The sequence below is a fragment of the Marmota monax genome, unplaced genomic scaffold, assembly GCF_021218885.2.
Source record: "Marmota monax isolate L192 unplaced genomic scaffold, Marmota_monax_Labrador192_F-V1.1 WCK01_AAM20220418_F8-fsc00116, whole genome shotgun sequence".
Lineage (NCBI taxonomy): Eukaryota > Metazoa > Chordata > Mammalia > Rodentia > Sciuridae > Marmota > Marmota monax.
In genome coordinates this window covers 3,953,969-3,973,045 of record NW_026695220.1, presented here as the reverse complement: position 1 = coordinate 3,973,045, position 19,077 = coordinate 3,953,969, and positions in this window count along the sequence as shown.

Genomic DNA, 19,077 nt, shown 5'->3' with positions numbered 1-19,077 from the left:
ATGTCTTTAGATTTTGATGCCTCTCTCAGATTAGGAATTCAGAGTTTAGTGGCATATTTTTGTGAATACACCTACCTTTCCTATTACATAGAATGTAGGGTTGTCTCAGGAATGTAATATATAAATTATTAATCAACTAATAAGTAGATATAACTTGATAATTATAACAAAATATCTATTCTTTACTATCTTATTTTTTTCAGATAATATTTTTTGATAGCTTGTTTCCAAATAGACTTCAATCTATTGGACTTGACACAGATTGAATATGGTTATATTTTTGTAAAACTCATAACAATGAAATATTTAACTCTCCTCAGTTAGGACTGATTATTTTTACTCTTCAGCTTCCCCTCCCTCATTCTTACCCTTCACTTGGGGGCAGGGGCAGACATTGGCCTAGGGCATTTTTGAAATCCAATTAAAGAGATGGTGAATAGGAAATATTTTTCTTTGGGTTTATTGGGAGTTATTTATTTGGTTAGTTATTACATGTGTACATGTTCAGTTAAGTGCCTTGATAAAGAAATGACTTCCAGAGATAGTCCTACCATCTACCATGCCATGCTGACCTGTGTATGGCATGTATGGAGACAGGAGCAGGTTCTGTGGTCCCTGTGCAGGTAGTATGTGGAAGAGATTAAAAATTTGAGAGATAAGGATACAGAAGCTAGATTGTGGAAAATCTGATAGCCATGTATATAAAAAGAACTTGATGAAGTTTTGCCCAAATTTGACAATATCCCTGAAAATTTGTATGCTTCACTAACATCAAATTATGATACCAGCAAGATGCGGTTTTGCACACCTGTAATCACAGCGGCTTGGGAGGCTGAGGCAGGAGAATCACAAGTTCAAAGCCAGCTTCAACAACTTATCGAGGCCCTAAACACTTAGCAAGAACCTGTCTCAAAATAAATAAAAAGGACAGGTGATATGGCTCAGTGGTTAAATGCCCCTGGGTTCAATCCTAAATACAAAAAAAAAAAAAAAAATTATGAGACTAAAGGAAAATTAAAAAAAATTTTTTATTACATATGCTATAGGAAATACTTAATTTTATTTCTATTTTTTTCTTTATTAACTTTGACAAAAATTGTCATATGAAGAGACAATCAAAAATTACATAGCCAGAAAAATGTGAAGATGAAAGTATAATAGCAATGTGATAGAAACTTAATAACAATACAATGTTCTTTTTTTCTTTCTGGATTTTGTCATCTCTATATAGGAATTCTGAATTTTAAAAATATATAATTGTGTGTTTTCTTTCTAAACAAGTGTTTTCTTTTGTAATTTAAAAGTTGTTTTGAAAAGAGAACTAGATTATATAAATTCTAGATCTCACAAAATCTGTATTTGCCCATAATTCTACACATTTCCAGTGATTAAGCCCTGCCCCACCTCTTGCATGTGTTTAATGGTGGACAGTCTCCTCCCCTGAGGGCTGTGAACCAGGAAACACGTGACCACAGTTGTTGCTCACAGGTGTCTGAGGTGTAGACGGAAGCCAGTCCTAGAGGCAGGCAATATAGAGAACTTGGAGCCTGAGGCAAGTGCACTTGAATCCTGACTTATCTTTGGGCTTCCAGTATAGAAGCACTCTGGTAATGCTTACAATAAAATAGGAGTTTGAAAGAAAAGCAAATCCTTATATTTCATTGAATAGATAAAAATGCAAAACGAGGCTAAAATGAAAAGAAATATAGAAAAATAGTGCTCATATTTCTAAGAGATTTGCTCTGTATACAAACTATTCTAATCATTAAATCTTTGATTCTTTTAAATATTGAAGCTATCAGTAAATATCAATTTGGATGTTTTAGGCTACTAATGTTGATTTATTTAAAAGCTGCTAATTCATTCAATATGAAAGTATAGAAGACTAGCAATAAGAAAAAGTAGATTCATGCATACTTTCAGAAATTTTAATTTCATATGATTCATTCTGGTTATTTTTCTATATACATATTTCATTTGGGAAATAAAGACTTTATCATCTTTCTATGCAATTTTATACTCTGTGTTTTTTCTTATTCTATGGATCCTGTGGTATAGCACAGAAGGTCCCCATGTTTTAAAGATACAGAGGTCTCCTTTTACATGGTGGTCTATATGAATGGCACCTGTTTGAGGTGTTGCCATGAGCCACCTGTGTAGCTGTACCAGGCAGCCATTTGTGTTGGAAAATCATCCTTCAAGGTAACCTGCAGTATCTTCTTGGCCCATCCATTTAAACTACAGATTTTGGGAGGAAAGAAAGGTAGGGCAAACCTCTCCCTGATGCCTTCCAGCACAACCATATAAATTCAATATTCAACCTTCATGCCTTTTTCTCAGGCTGGCTTTGTCTGTAGCTGTGTCCCACAGCTCTCCTCTTACAAAGTTACACCTACACCTTTTATTCACCTTGGGATAATCTGCTGACTCCAGTGGATGAAAAGAGTGCTAAGTAATTAACCTCATGGCTGTTTTAATGATTGCATTTCATCGTTACATCATTTTGTATGGTTCCAATTTTACTTCCTTCTGCCAGTTTGTTCGGATTGATTTTTTATCTGCTCATTTTCAGGAATCCATACTGTTATTATCCTTGCCCTATCTTGAGCAACAGTTAATCTTCATGATTCTAATTTTCTTTTTGTCAGAAAATGAAATATTGCTCTGAGTCCTAGAAAGGTATCTAAATAATGGTGAAGAGCCAAATTACATAATCATTTATAATGGCAAAATATCCTATTTGTCTAATAGTGAAAATAATAACTTATGGTAACTGCCGACATATTTTTACACTAAATTTACAATTTTTAATCTTCTGAGTTCCTTCCTCTTAAGCTCATATTTTATGAACATAGCATGTGGGTGAACGAAGGATTACTCAGAATAACTGAATCCCACTATCTGTTGATAGGGTGTACCCAGAAAAAATGGACTACCATAAAATACATAGCTCTCTCCTCCACTCTAGGTTCATAAAATTTTTAATTTCCTAACTTTTATGCAAACATGGTTGGCTACTAAAACTAGGCTGCAGAGAAGGGCTGGCAGACAAAGCAATTTCTTAAAAGGTTACATTGCTTCTTCATAAAGGGAAGATAGGGCAGAAAATTAGAAGAGAGAGGGAAGCCAGGATTGTTAGGAAAAGTGGCCAGAGAGGCTAGGAGGGAAAGAGGGTTAATAGTGACAGGAGCCAATCAATCTGGCCAATACTTTTGCTTAAAAGTTTAAGAGAGATTTATTTGATGTAGGAAATGAAGATTTAACAAGCTTGATTTTTTGCTCTATCATTTATCTTGCAATCAGACTATTTCAAGTATTAAATGTTATGAAAGAAGAGATTAATTATTGTTTCTTGAAACCCCAGAGACCTTGGATACTTGTCTAAATAATATGAAGGGTTTGTGAAGTTATTAACAAATATTCATGAGACCTGTTCTTCATTGCCAATCCTCCAGGGAAAGTGCCATCAAAGGTATATATTAATCCTATTTGTCAAACAACTTGAAGGGAGCAGAAAATGTTTACTGTCCTTAAGTTTTCTGCAGTATGACCTTCTGTGTCACTAACGTGTTTGAATTTTGTGAGTCAGTAAGAATTTCTGTGGTTCACTGGGCTTTATGAACCAATGTACAGGACTGGGTCACCCAGCATCCACTCTGCAGCTTTAGAAGGCGAAGAAGGGGGAAGTGGGGAAGCCACACTCACCTCTCTGATGCCTTCCTTCCTCCTCCCAGAGCCATGCTCCTGGCTGGGGAGAAAGGGTGAGTAGGATCCTCCAAGAGCTGCTGTACTATCCACAACCCACTGGGTTTCTTTTATGAACTCTTAGATGCTTTTCTAAATCCAGCAGAAATATGACTCCCAAGCCCGATCATTACCCTGTGGTCAGAATTTCAGCACATGAACTGGCACTGCTGCTGGGAATTGTGAGTCACTCTTTTCAGGTTCTTCCTTGTGTTAAAGCGAGTCTCTGCAGAGGAAAAAGAGCAGTCTGTCAGGTGAGCTCATCACTGTCATCGTCACTGTCTCAGCACTAACTTCCTGAGAGACCATGCAACGTCTGTGAAAAGAGCCCTTGTCAAATTCCAGGAATATTATTGTCTCATTATGTACCATAACTAAGGTTTCTAAAATTCCCAGAGCCTCATTTTCCTTGGTTAAAATGGAAATGGTTCTTCAGAGTTGGCACTGAAACTTAAATAGCTAATGGATGGGAAATGCTATGCAGATTAAGATGGAAGGAAAAACATTTTTATAACACTGTAGACACTATATTACGCAAGTTTGTATTGTTTTAATTTTTTAAAGTATTTGATGTATCTACAATATAGTAGAGAAGAAAGGAATGACTCACATAATAGTAGATGACTATTCATTAGGTCATTTATTCACTCAAAAAACTTTTGTTGGTGGATGTTCTATGCAAGTTCTGTGAAATACAGTGGGGATACAAGGCTATGTAAGATATATGGGGTATCCTTAAAGAGTTTAATATCTGGGAGGAAATATCTTGGACATATGAACAAGCAACTCAAAATATAGCACATGCTCAATGTAAAATGTGTACATGAAGTAATGGCTATGACAGTTGAAAGCAGACTTATCCTGCTTACTGTAGAAGGAAGGTAATGAAAGCCAGTTTCAACATGTGCTGAGTACCTACTACATGCATTACTCTAGGTATTTGCATATTCCATGAGGACGCCCAGACAGAAGGGACTGTCTGAGTCAAAATAGGAAGGCAGAAATCCATATACAAGGCATAACAGGAAAACAACTGGCTCAGGTAAAGCAGTGTCCTAATAAAGGAAGATAAAGTGAAATCTTTTTGAAAATGTGCCTAAGTGTAAGTTTATAGATGCCCTTAAATATAAGGCCAAAGTTTAGTCTTCATCTGGCAGATAATACAAATAGTACATTCCTAGGAAACCTTTAAGAAGAATAAAAATATATTTTGAGAAAAACATTTTCTTTTTCTGCTCACAGACTCATAAGTGGGCCACCCCTATGAAGAACTGGATTAGCTCTTAATATGGAAAAGATCATGTAAGCATTCTTCATTTTCAATAATAGAAATTCAACTTTGTTACCAGCTCATTTGGAGCCCAAAGTTTCTGGAAATGTCTTAAGGCAATAAAATATAGAAGTTGATGTTCTTGGTAACAGTTTTTTATTTGCTGGCACCAAAAGAGGAGTTTAAACCATTGATAATTGAGAAAGACTAAGGAATATTTTGTTTCTGTAATCATCCAAGTCAGTAGAGCTCAAACTTGAATATTTATATCTTTTAGGTCCTAGTCAGGAAAAAACAAACAAACCAACTCACACCAATTATTTTAAGAGAGAATTTGCACAGGGGATTGGTCATACAGTTATTAGAAAACTGAAAGGACAAAAAATCCCTTAAACTATAGACGGAGCAATGGCAGGAAGCAGTCACTTGGCCTGGGTGAGTAAGGGGGAAAGGATGGGGTTGTGAGAACCTAGACACATGCTCAGAGGAGGAATCTGTGAAACTGGTATCCAGGCCCCTGAGGCAAGGAAATATTGATGGTGGTTATGAATCCAGCAGAGCTGAAATGCAAACTTTAGAAGATGCTGGTGCTCAGAGGGCCATGGGGTTGGTTCTGGGATATGGAAAAGATGTGGCAGCTGGCATGAGCTACTTCTGGAAATAACTAGAAAAGCTGGGATGAAAACTGTGGCTGGTGACACTGACAGGAGCAAATTGGATGGAGCACTTTCTGTCTCCTTTCTCCAGCTTTCTGATCTTCCACTAGTGTCCCCTATTGTTGGAATTTTGAGAAGAGAGCTGGGGAACCTTAAAATGTGGTTACAGTTTTTTTTATTATAGGGGGGAGGGTGTTAAGTTTTTTGAGTTCTTTATATAGCTTGGAGATGAGTGCTCTATCTGACGTGGGTGTGGCAAAAATTTGCTTCTAAAATGTAGGCTTTCTATTCACCTCATTGATTGTTTCTTTTGCTGAGAAAAGGTTTTTTAGTTGAGTGTATCCCATTTATTAATTCTTGATTTTATTTTTTTGTGCTTTAGGAGTCTGGTTAAGGAAGTCAGGGCCTAATTTGACATGATGAAGATTTGGGCCACTTTTTCTTCTATTAGGCACAGGGTCTCTGGTCTAATTCCTACGTCTTTGACCCACTTGAGTTGAAATTTGTGCATGGTGAGAGACAGGAGTTTATTTTCATTTTTCTGCATATGGGTTTCCAGTTCTCCCAGCACCAGGGGAAAAGGCAGACTCATTCATTGCTGGTGGGACTGCAGAGTGGTGTAGCCAATATGGCAAGCAGTATGGAGATTCCTTAGAAAACTTGGAATGGAAGCACCATTTGACCCAGCTATCCCACTCCTTAGTCTATACCCAAAGGACTTAAAATCAGCATACTATAGTAACGCAGCCAAATCAATGTTTAGCAGCTCAATTCCCAAGAGCTAAACTGTGGAACCAGCCTAGATGCCCTTCAATAGATTAATGGATAAAGAAACTGTGGGGTGTGTGTGTATATATATATTTTCACCCTCCCCAAGGAATATTACTCAGAATTAAAAGAATAAAATCATGGCATTTTCAGGTAAATGGATGAAGTTGGAGAATATCCTTCTAAGTGAAGTAAGCCAGTCCCCAAAAACCAAAGGCTGAATGTTCTCTCTGATAAGTGGATGCTGATTCATAATGGAGAGAATGGGAAAAATGGAGGAACTTTGATGGGGCAATGAGAAGGGAGGGGTGAGGAGGGGCCATGGGGATAGGAAAGATGGTGGAATGAGATGGACATCATTACCCAAGGTACATATATGACTGCACATATAGTGCGACACTACTTCGTGTACAACCATAGAAATGTAAAGTTGTCCTGCAATTGTGTACAATGAATCAAAATGTATTATGTTGTCATATATACCTAATTAAAATTTTTTAAAAAACGTGGTTACAGATCTAGCTTTAGCATCCTGAGACCCAAATCATGTGTGAATTTGTACACAGCAGCACATGTATATGATTTACCAGGATAACTTATTTATTCCTGAGATTCATACCTGAAATTCTGATTCAGAAGTTTTAGAAAGGGGCCCAGAAAGTGTCACCTTTGAAAAGGAACTTTGAATAATCTGATGCTGGGGATTTTCAAAACATTCTTAAAAAATGCTGTTCTAGTTTCTTTAAGCTAAATCCCTGAATAATGTTAGAGCAAGAGCCTGTGAAGTGTTTAATTCTACTTTCTGATATAGTTCGACTCATGATTTAACTTTTTTTTTTCCTCTTAAAAATGTTTATATGCTTATATTAAAAATGCCACTATAGTGTTTTTAAAAACAGCAAATAAAAACTTCGGCCATTCTGATATTCAATGTTTATATTCTGGCATTCATAATTATTACTCCTGTGGTTTAACATGAGGTATGTGTGTAGGGCGGGGGGGAATCTATCTTTTCACATGTACTTGTATTTCCTTAACAGAGCAAAGTAGAGAAATGATACCTAGATTTTTTCTTTTGTTTTGGCTGCCTGAAAGCTCAGTCATTTAGTACAGTCACATCCAAGGCTTCTGTTTTAATCATTTTATTTCTATATTTTCCAAACAAGTTGTCTCATGTTTTCTTCCTTGAAACAGGCTGGACATAAGTAAATACATATAAAATTTAAAATTATACCCATTTCCAACGCACTTTTAAGATTAGCACCTTAGAGTCCTTCACTGATTAATACAAGATATAAACAAGGCTAAAGTTGATGTCTTTTAGAGCAAATGTTTTTGTTATGGCAGTTTTGGAAAGGTACTGCTCTTAAATATTCACATAAATGTATATCATTAATGTGTCATTCAGGCCTCCATACAGATTTGTACTGCAGATTAAAAGCCTGCTGCAAAATTCTCCCTTTTGCACATCTAATTTATTTCTACTACTTTTGTAGTCCTTTTCTAGAAACGTGGGAACGACAGCAAGTTTTTTTATTTTTTTTGCTAGGAATTGGTGATTATTTAGAAATTCAGGCACAGACTGCTCTAGGTAAATAAGATGTTTTGGTCTTATTTCAAGTAGGTTTACTACAGAGACATGCAATTTTTTCCTGTAATAACTCATAGCCTAACAAGATTTAATGTTCATTTTTGAACATTAAAATGAACATGTTCATTTTTGCTTCATTATTTTTCATAGTTCTTAGCAATAATAATTGATAAATCTCCTGAGGGCTGAGGCCAACATGTCTCAACATTTACAAATAAGAATCACATAAACATCTAATGGGAAACTAATCCCAATGGCAAAATCAAGGAAGACTGAAGATAAAAAGAGAATGCACATAGAAGAGACAAGTACCAATGCAATATCTGAGTATAATGGTGTGAGAGACCCAGTGGTTAATTTTTGATGGACAACTATAAAGTTACTTGATCTGTAGTTTCAAATATGTTGGATTCAGAGATTGAGGTTCTTCCATATATTACACGTGGGGGATACATTAAATCATTCCACAGGTTTATATTCTTACAGGGTGGAAATGAAGGTCTACTGAGTTTTAATGTGTTGAATGTTTATTTCAAGTCCATTTGTCATAGTGAAGCATGGTTACAAATGCCTTCAATCTGAACAGGATGTACTTTATGATATATTAATGATTAATTTTTAGGAGCTAGTAATCTATTTTTAGTGCCTTTTCATTATTTGTTTTCAGGTTAAGTGTAATATTTGGAAGTTGCCTATAGTTCGAGCATTGATTTAGAACTGTCACACATGAGTTGCTTAATAGCTTATGTGGATTTTAGGCGACTGACCTGCATTTCATTTTCATGGCCTACATTTTAATTCAATTGAATCACATAATTAACTGTAATTGAATCACAAAGCAGGAAATAAGTTTGTGCCAAGTAAAAGGGAGAAACTTGGCATATACAGTGTCTTTACCCTGTTAATGGAAAGTCAGTTCTGGTAAACCTGTCAATCAGTTTACCATTAGTGTTTCCCTCATCTGGTGAGGAAAGACCAGTACAGATCTATGACTCTGAGAGTAATTGTGAAATCCAAACAGCTATGAAAAGAGGAAGTATTTTCGGCACTCAAAACCTGACCTGGCCTGACCTGAACCTATTAGCAGTGAAACTGTACTAAACTGATGTGTGACTTTTATAGTCTTTATTTATCCCTTTTATGGTGAATATTCATATGGTTCACTGTGGAAGTGTTAATGTGTTTGATAAAGGAAAACTGCTCAGATCTTGCTGAAGGTATACCATAACATATGGTATGTGTATCCTGCTTTCTTTCTGAAATCTGAAAGGGCCTAAATTCCAAAACATATTAGTCCTTGATAGTACCTTTCCTTTGAACCCAAATCTCTTATTGTGGATTTCTCAATATTGAATTCTTTACTGTCTTTTCTGGTGCAGTTTCCAGGTGCATTGATACATTATTACATTATTATTGCAAACACTATTATTGCCTTCATCCTCTCTGTTGTTGGTACAGAGGCTGAATGGCTTGCCGCAAATAGCCTTACATACAGATTTAGAAGACTTAGAATCAAATCCTGGCTAGGCTGCTCACAAGCCATGTGACCTTGGAAAAGCTATTTAACTCCTCTGAGAATTACACTTCTTTGTACAATTCTGATGCTAATATCTACATCCCCACTCCCCACTTTTTTTTTTTGTCTCCACCTCAAAAAAGTAGGAATCCTAAATAGGTAGAATATGGTCTTTATCCTTCACCTCTGATGGATTCCATTGCTCATTCTTTCTTTGTCATGGGGATGTCCAAAATACTAATTTTATACTTAGCAACTGTAAAATTCATTCTTGCTTTTTATGCCAGGACCTTAAGATTCTTAAGCTGTGAATTTAGATACAAGTAACCAAAAAAGTACATAATACCAACCGAATTGATATTGTGCTTATTAGGGAAAGTAAAATAGTAATTTAAAATGTGCTCTGGCAAGAGAAGAGTTATGGAAAAGCTGATGAAAATACTTTCCATACACAATAAATACTTTTAAAGCCTATTAGGCTTTTAAAACTGTCAATGAATGCTTTTAAAAACTATTGGGTTGCAGGCGCCAAATCCCATGGCACATGCTTGTAATCCCAGTGACTCCGGAGGCTAAGACAGGAGGATCATAAATTTGAGGCCAGCCTCAGCAACTTAGTAAGGTCCAAAGTAACTTAGAACCTGAAAATAAAAAATGGGATAGGGATGTGGCTCCATGATTAAGTGCCCTTGGTACTAAGAAGAGAGAGAGAGAGAGAGAGAGAGAGAGAGAGAGAGAGAGAGAGAGAGAGAGAGAGAGAGAGAAAAGGGACAGGGATATAGGGATATAGCTCAGTGGTAAGCACTCCCAGTTTCAATCTCCAGGACCTGAAAACAGAAAAATTTACCTTTCCAAAATCTTCTTATTTTATCTATACTGCTGGTGTTGTTCCTTTAGGTTGTCAGGAGATCCTTTACCATTCAAAGGATTTTTTGCTTCATAGCATATGACATGTACATACCTTAATTTTCTGTTTTAGATTTCTCATTAAAATTCAGAGTCCTTCAGACAGAGAACATTAGGCAACACTTGGTGCAAGAAAATATGTGGTTACCATGGGGATTAGGAGCTATTCCAGGTTTGTTTGACCTCTTTTCTTTACTGCAGGTAATTTATTCTAATAACATCAAGAGTTGCTTTCCAGAAGAATGTCTATCCTCTGATAGGTGTCTTTATAATTCCTTAGGTCTGAAAAGTAAATTTTTCCAGACATATTTATTTTTGAACATTTAATCCATAATATTTTCCTAGTCTAATTATTCAATAGCAATAATAATGAGCATAATTTATTGCACACTTACTATCTGATTGGCACATGATCTCATTTAATCTCAATAAAATTAATCTCATAAAACCTTTCTTTGGTAGTAGTACTATTAATTAGGATTAGGTTTGATAGCAAGAGAAATACTTGAAAACAACACTTTCTATGAGATAGTTTGTTTCTCTTTCTTGTTCAAGATATCCAGAAGAGTCAGTCCAGTTTTTATATGACAGGGAAGCAGGGACTTGGTATCTTCCTAATAGCCCTGGCATATGTATTTTTATTTACTGGATTACATCATGGACAAAGAGGGCTGTTGGAGCTCATGCCATCATGTTCAATCTAGGTGGAGGAAGGATTAAGGAAGAGGAACTCACTCCTCACTTTCCAGAAGTAGCACATACCATTTTCACTTATATCCATATCTAGTTGTAATTCTCCCCCTAGTTATCTAAGATTCTATTGCAATGGAAAAAGGGAAAATGAGCACTGAGAGACAGCTAGGAGCCTACCAAGTTTGAGTGCTATTATTATTTCTATCTTACAAATGGAGAAATTGAGCCCAGGACAGTGGCACAAACCTGTAATCCCATCAGCTCTGGAGGCTCACAACAGGAGTATCACAAGTTCAAAGCCAGCCTCAGCAACAGTGAGGTGCTAAGCAGCTCAGTGAGACCCTGTCTATAAATAAAATACAAAATAGGGCTGAGGATGTGGCTCAGTGGTTGAGTGCCCCTGAGTTCAATCATGGGTACTCCCTTCCCCCCCAAAAAAGGAGAAACTGAGTCATAAGAAGCTAAGCTGATTTACTAAGAGTTCAGAGCCAGGATTCAAACCCAGGTCTGTCAAACTTCAGAGGGCTTAAGGTTTACTTAGAAGTAATTCTACTTTAAAGCAGTTATTTGACTTTATTCTGTCGTATCTACTAAATTAGTGTAAAGAAATCCTTTCTAAAAGTTGCTAGGTCAATCTATTGAAACAATGGAATCCTTTATTTTACCAAGCATTCTTGGCAAAGGAAGTAGTACTGGTATCAACTTGTGCAATGAAGCTTTTACTTTTGCTGACCTTTTGTATAGGCGGATTCATGGAATTTAGTGACAGGTTTAGAAAAGTGGCTAGCAGACAGATTAAAGTCTTACTTTCAGTCTTTAACTTGTTCAGGGTTGCAGCAAGTTTAAACTTCATTAAAATATGCTTTGCTGTTCTATTGATGGTTTAGATTTTAAACAGGATGATAAAGGAAGAAAGTTTTCAATAGGACCAATAAGAATACGTAGAAAGGCCCACTATTGTCATGTATGTAAGACAAAAAAAAAGAGTACCTAGAAAGGAATGATTTACTGGAGAAAAAATTGGAATAATATTATAATTTTTTTCTCCTAAAGATCCATTTCTAAGGTCATGGTAGAACAAGTTGGACTGTACCACTTCTAAGTTATTTGAAAATTATTATAGCTGGCTAATCTATGATTCTCTAATATCCTAATTGAATAAAAATCCATATTTTTTAAGTCATTATAAACTAGGGCTTGCTTCCTTTCTTTTCTTCTTTCCTTTCATCTCATGAAGTATATTTTATTATTCTTTCCCTTAGTTTCAATTTTGTTCAGTTTTTGTCTCTGCAGAGCACTTGAGAGGTTTTAACTATTTCTATGCCTGACTAGCTTTTTGCTTTCTAGCAACAGGGAAGAAAATGTGAATGAGAATGAATAACTCAACAAAAAAGCAAATATGCTGCTTCTACATATCACAGCTTAAGGTTGTTATGTTGCTTAATACTTTAAACAATTCAAGCAACCTCTGCAAATTTATCAATACTTTTCATAAATGTCATTAAGACAAATGATATGTATTGGTTTTTCAATAAGTCCTTCACTTGACTAACCACAGTGATACTGGGGACATCGAGTGCCTGATGACAAGGTGTAAGGATTTGATGGTTAGTTTGGAAGTCAACAAATATTTTCACAGCTGTGATGACTTTCAAAAAAAATACTTCAAAGTGAAGAAACTTGATAAGAAATCAGAGGGAACAGTGTTCATAGAACAGATCAAGGGTCTGTTCTTTTTTTTTTTTAGTAAAAAATGAATTTATTCTTTTTTTATTTTTAATTTTTTATTGTGGGTTGTTCAAAACATTACAAATTTCTTGACATATCATATTCCACACTTTGATTCAAGTGGGTTATGAACTCCCACCTTCACCCCATACACAGATTGCAGAATCACATCAGTTACACATCCATTGATTTACATATTGCCATACTAGTGTCTGTTGTGCTCCGCTGCCTTTCCCATCCACCCTCCCCACCTCTCCCCTCCCCTCCCCTCCTCTCTCTCTACCCCCTCCACTGTATAACCCTGAGGGTCTCCTTCCATTTCCAAGCAATTTCCCTTCTCTCTCCCTTTCCCTCCCACCTCTCATCCCTGTCAAATGTTAATCTTCTTCTCATGCTTTTCGTCCCTACTCTGTTCTTAGTTACTCTCCTTATATCAAAGAAGACATTTGGCATTTGTGTTTTAGGGATTGGCTAGCTTCACTTAGCATAATCTGCTCTAATGCCATCCATTTCCCTGTAAATTCTATGATTTTGTCATTTTTTAATGCAGAGTAATACTCCATAAACTTACTGTTTATGCATACACATTTTAAAGAGATTTTAAACCTATATATCATTTATGTTATTCTTGGCTGCACATATAAATGCCACATTTTTTTTATCCATTCGTCTATTGAAGGGCATCTAGGTTGGTTCCACAGTCTTGCTATTGTGAATTGTGCTGCTATGAACAAGGGTCTGTTCTTATTTGCTGTGAATCGTAGGTTCTTTGCAAATATTAAGCAAGAGCGGGATCAGGGACTAAATTATGTGGATTGAAGAACACAAATGATCAGTTTTCAATTGATTTTCTACTATTTATTTTATTTATTGTTAATTTGTGTTTTAATAAGTAATATATTAATGCATACTCCTTATTAAAATTCTAAGCCTCCATTAAAATAAAGGCCAAATCTTCATTTTCTGATAATTCTTTGCCAGGAGTATCTCTAGAGTTTTACAACTGTACTACTTTAAATTTGCAGACAAAGAATAAAATTCAGGAATTGGTAATAGTATAGCCTTGAGGTCAAAAGCTTAGATAGTGAGACAGATGCCATGGGTGTACTCATCACTTTGCCTGTCTGAACACAGTAGATGTTCTTAATCACTTGGTGCTTCAGGGTCTTCTGGTGACAAGTCTGGTGACACTGAGTGCTTCATGTAGATTATTTCATTTAACCTTTGCAACAAGGCTGTAGCATAGGTACTGCTATCTATCCAAATCAAAGTTGAGAATTTTGGGCTAAAAAATCCAAGTAATCCATTTAGCTATTAAGCAGTAGATCTGGGAAATAACTGTAATACTTACTTTTTATATTTGTTATGAGAACTAAATGAGAACAGTTAATTTGAAGACTTTAACGTAGTACTTTGTACATAATATATATGAATGACAAACTTCAAATGAATTCTCATAGAGTGATTTGAGAATTTGAAGTCATTGTCTGGGCATTAAACAAAATATTGCCAGAGTTTGCAGCTTACCTAGATTATAGACCTTAAGTATAATATTTTAGAACTTTTTTTGAAATATAGCTTATTATTCTATGGTTTTGAATTTATCTTAAAGAATCAAAATTGAGAAATATTTTTACTGTAACATAGGATTTTTCTTATGTTTCCTACTGAAAGAAAGATTTCTCTGAATCTACAGAGAAGAAAATATATACATTGGGATTCATTACTGTTTATGCATACACATTTTAAAGAGATTTTAAACCTATATATCATTTATGTTATTCTTGGATGCACATAATTTTAAAATCTCCAATTAAAACTGATAAACCTGTAAGGAAACCTATTTTATCTCATGACAAGGAATATGGAGGTAGTTCTGCTCCTGAATTGGCTCGACCATGCCATTAAGGATCCAAGTTCTTTTCATTTTCTGTGCTCCCATGGTTTGGGTTCGTGGCTTAGTGCTCAAGCTTCATCCTTTATTATTGCAAATGGGTGCTGCATATCCTGACACTGCATGAAGTTCTGTAAAGAGGATCATTTCCTTCCATGTACCACCTTTTCTTGGTGAGTAACACCTCTCCCAAAGTTCTCATCAGAATTAGTCTCCTTGGCCACAATTGCTTCTCATGCTTTGGCATAAGTCATTCATTTTGCAAAGGGTATGAGACTATAATGATTAGCTGAGACCAATCAAAATTGATTTTTCTAGGACTGGAGAGGGGTCTGTCCTCCTTCCTTGGATAACATATTTAAGGATAAACAAGTCTGGATTTTGTTACCAAGGAAAAAGCAGTATAAAGTGAACAAAGTTTTTTTTTTTTTTGGAGAAATTATAGTTGGAATAGAAATTAAATACACTGTAAATGAAATGCTCCTGATTTGTTGTTACATTTTCATGAAGTGTTCAGAGAATTAATTCCAAGCAGGAGACTATGGAAGACATTGGATGTGACTAACCATTACCCACATCTTTCCTTATAAACAGAACCCCTATTTGGGGAATTAGGAGAAGGCAATGATGTGGAGAAAAAGGAACATTGTTACACTGTTGATAGGATAGTAAATTAGTATAACCACTATGGAAATCATCACGGAGGTTCTTCAAAAAGCTAGGCATGGAACCACCATATGACCCTGCTATCCCACCTCTCAGTATTTATCCTGAAGAATTAAAGCCATTAAACTACAGTGATGTTTGCATACCTATGTTTATAGCAGCACAGTTCTAATAGCCAAACTATGGAACTAGCTTAGGTGTTCATCCATGGAAGAATGGATAATGAAAATGTGGTACATATACGCAATAGAGTTTTCTTCAGCTATAAAGAAAACTGAAATTATGTCATTTTCAGGGAAATGGATGGAACTAGAGACCATATGAAATAATCAAACTCAGAAGGTCCAGGGTCATCTGTTTCCTCTCATATGCAGAAGCTAGAGAGGAAAAAGGAAAAGCATGATGGGGGTGGATCTCCTAAAAATCCTAGGGATACCAGTAGAGAAAAGGCACAAAGAGGTGAAAGGTGTGGAGGGTGGGGGGAAGAGCTAGGGAATGATATTTGCCAAACTATATTGTTATATTGTGTACTGTGTGCATGTATAAATATGTAACAACAAATCCCATCAGTATGTACAATTATAGGTACCAATAAAATATGTGGGAAAAATATATTAGCTGATTGTGACTCCTAGGGTAAAAGGTGCTTTGAGCACAGAACTCACTAATTTCCTTATAAAACTAACCAATTTTTATTGCTGTCATTTGCTTATTTGTCTTGTTACTCCTCTAAATCATTAGCTTTTTGAGGAAAAAGAATATATTTCACTTATTTCTGTTTTCTTAATGCTAAGAATGGTACTCAGCACATAGTAAATACTCAGTAGGTAGCAGGTATTTGGGGGTTGAAAATTATCTTTCAGAGTATAAAATGTGGAGACATGTACAAAATTTTATAGTAAGGAATTGAGACTCTAAGTCTTTAAAAATGTTTTAAAAAACACAAAATTCAAACAATAAGTTAGCTAGCAACTAGATTTTCTTATGAGGAGTAATTTGACTCTTTTCATTTTCCATTTTTTTTTTCTCTCTGGGAGAGAACCTTTGAAATCATGTGGTATTTGTGCAAATCGCTTGGGTCTACATGGCAGAGAACTGGGGTTAAAGTGCAAATGAGGTGGAACTCAGAAACAACCTGTCAAAATAAACATGATTTAGAGCAGTTGTCCTACATATTGTACCACTTTTATAGCACTGAGAGCAGCAGTGACGTACTTTATTGCAGACACAAGCTGCCTCTACTATATAATAAGAGTGAATCCCAGCAGCTCTTTCAACAGCTCAAGGGTGATTGTTTTAATTTCTTTTAAAAAGTTTAAAAAGTAAATTTTTCTCAATATTAATTTTTAGCAGACGCCTTATTTGATTATTTTATAAATTTATGCTTTATGATGATATTGACCAAGTATAATTCTAACATACTCATGTTTTAAAGTCAGTGAAACTTTCCTTTAAAAAATGAGGCTTTGTGAGCTACCCCTACCCACCACAAGGCATGTATCAGGAGGAGGGTGAACTCTGCTGAACTGGGCTCCATACCAGGTCTGCCCCTGATTAATTCTGGACCTTGGCCAAGTCAGTTTTTTTTTTTTTTTTTTTTTTAATTCTTTCCTCTTCTTTCCTTTTCTTCCTTCTTATGGTGCTTGGGATTGAACCCAGGAACATACTGAAACTGAACAAGATCTCCAGCCCTTTTTTATTTGAGATGTTGCCTAGGCTGGCCTCTCAAACTTGCTGCCTTTCTGCCCCAGTGGCTGGGATTACAGGTGTGATCACTGTGCTCAGCTTCAGTTCACTTGTCTGTTGCTCAGTTTCTGCATCTGTGAAACAGAGGTGTGTGAGAAGATCTTTATGACTTGTCCTAGTTCTAAAACTTTATAACCTATTGAATGCTTACATTTATCAGAACTGAAGAGGGTTAGAGTTAATATTTACCCTATGAGTTAGGTTTATCACCTCATCTTTCAAAAATAAATTTTTATCTTATAAATTATTAGATCATATATTTAAGAAAATATTTCAGGCCTGGGGGTTAAGTTAAGCTCAGGGGTAGAGTGGTTTAAGTACTGGTGGTACTTACCGTGTGTGAGGCCTAGTTTTGATTGCCAGCACTCCCAAAAGAAAAAGAAAGCAAGAAAATGAAGTTTTTAAAAGGCAGCTATATGAAATAATTAAAAAGTACAATTAATATTTTAATATCTATTTTTACAAATATACAATATAATATATATATAATTGTGATCATACTTATAGAGTTTTGAATGTTTTATTCAACTTAAAGTGTGAGCATTTCCACGTCCTATTAAAAATCCTTAAAAACAATATTTTCCCATCTTACAAAATTTCATATTGTTAGATATACGCAGATACAAAGAATTGCATAAATAAGTTATAAATTAGTTACCAGCTCCCTCAGGAGATAGTCTTACCAGCCACTCCTGAACACTCTTTCATCTTACTACTAAAACACACTGCCCTGATGAGTTTTAATCATTTATTGCTTTTCTTTATATATTTGCCACCCAGTGTGCTTCCCTAAATACAATCATTTAGTAGTACCCGAGAATGTCATTTTTAATGGTTTTTATTATTCTATCATATAGAGATACATAAATACAAACAAGTATAGCTTAAAAGATTAATTACTTTCTTTCTTGGTGGCTTTTAAAAAATTTTTATCTTTTAACTTTATATTTTTTGAGTAGGTGTCTGTTCAGATATCTGCAAAATTCTAAAGGCTCAAAAGGGAATGCAATGCGCTATTCCTCCCACTTATGTCCTCTGGCTATCCAGCTTCTAGAAAGTTATTTTTGAGGAAAAAGAATACTAAGAATGGTATTGATATTTTGTTAGTTTTCATGTCTTAATCTCCTGAGTAAATGGAAAATATATAATTAGGAAAGTATTCAAAAGTTTTCTTTTATATGAAGTTGGCATAATTTATGGAGTAAGATAGTTTCACCCTTGGACCAATTAAACATGTAACTTTGAACAGTTATGTGAATTGGATTTAAAATAACCACAGAAGAAAGACTAGGATCAAACTCAATGTAAATTGTGCCATGGTATTTTACTATGGAGCTGTTGAATTGCTTTGTCTTTTGCATATAATGGAAAACTCAAACAACTTTTTTTTTTGTTTTGCTTCAGCAGATCAACAAATAATGTCATAATGATAACATGTTATGCAAAAATGCATAATTTTGTTTGCATGAATGGAGAAACTAACCTGCTTGAACAGTACCCTATTTTATGAATCAGAGTTCTTTGGTTAAAAAAAAAAAAAGACTCTGCTTTGCCTTAAAACATGGGGAATTTGTTGGAAGGATTCAGGCACTTATGGCTTGGCAGAAAGGCTGGAGAGATAACTTGAGCCCAGTTTACATATGAATTCTCATGATACATTGGTGCCAGTGGAAAATGGATTGCTACCACATTACATCCCCACCCCAGGAAGGAGAGAGAGCTTGAAAAGAAATCCCCACTGTAGGCAGCGTTCTGAGTAGTAGAAATGATCATTCACTTAGCTTGAGGGAGAAATGTACTTTGGCATGGATATACAAGGACTCTGGGGAATGCAGGAGTCCTTGGCTGGTTTGTTAGGGGTTCTGCAGGAGCAAAACTGGAAGAGTGTCCTTGTAAGGC